Source organism: Pteropus alecto, unplaced genomic scaffold, assembly GCF_000325575.1.
Source record: "Pteropus alecto unplaced genomic scaffold, ASM32557v1 C18140743, whole genome shotgun sequence".
Classification (NCBI taxonomy): domain Eukaryota; kingdom Metazoa; phylum Chordata; class Mammalia; order Chiroptera; family Pteropodidae; genus Pteropus; species Pteropus alecto.
In genome coordinates, this window is record NW_006490564.1 from 1 (window position 1) to 929 (window position 929).

The window sequence follows — 929 nt, forward strand, 5'->3', positions numbered from 1 at the left end:
CGTCTTGTCATCAGCGTGCTCGTTGTGGCCGTGTCACGCTACAGCCGCCTCGGTCTTACACCGAGTCTTTTCGCTCACCCAGGTGACGACCGAAGGAAGCGGGCATTTGTCACTGGACCTCCTGGCCCGTCCGTGTGGCTGGCGCCCGGCAGTGTCGCGGCCGAAGGTCGTCGTAACTGCGTGTAGGACAGAAACGCAGAGCGCTCCAGGTAAAATGACCTAGGAGAAAAGTGAGCGTGCACCGCTGAGGCCTGGGCCAGGTTCATGATGACGTGGGACCTTGTCTGAGCGTAATGATTTCAAACTTTGAGCTTGACATGACACTGAAATCCGGTCAGGGCGCCTCGCCAGACGCTCCCGAGAGAGCTGTCCTCAGCAGGACATGTCGGCTCGGTGTGCGAGAGCCGAGCACGGGCAGTGGCACGTGTCCTGTGCCCCTGCCAGCTCCTCAGACGTCCGCTGGCAAAATTTCCAGACGTTCTGAGCTAATTCGTTTTTATTCTGTACATGTGTCCGTTGGTGAAAGCAAACGCAGAAGCTTATCCTCGGAGCCCCGAAGGCGCGGCGTATGGGGACCGACACCAGGACGTGCACTGGGGAGACCCCAGCTTCAGGTCGGCAGCGGTGTCCGGGGCGAGGGGTCCCGTGGAGAGCGGTGACTGTGGTAAGTGCCTCCCCTGGGGCCGCCGGCCCCGGACGGCAGTTTCCTCCATGATCCTGTTTCTCTTCGGTGGCCTGCGGATGACCCGTGGGTGTAGAGCCTGTCACGTGAGCTGTATCACAGGGATACTGTGACAGTATCGCTGATTTTGGAAGGTCAGAGTCCAGTTTTCAGACGTTTTCCGGTGGAATGTCTGTGCTGGGCTCTAGGCCAGCCTGACGCCTGACTGTCTGTGCTCGTGGTGGTCGGGTAGCTCCTGGCAGAGGCC

General features: G+C 60.2%; 1 non-coding gene across 1 annotated transcript; it reads left to right on the plus strand.

Annotated features, from left to right (window-relative positions):
- Nucleotides 1-259: 259 nt before the first annotated feature.
- Nucleotides 260-331, plus strand: LOC112473504. The gene has a single exon (XR_003044028.1). It is a non-coding gene; the product is annotated as a small nucleolar RNA SNORD107 (small nucleolar RNA).
- The last annotated feature ends 598 nt before the right edge of the window (nt 332-929 follow it).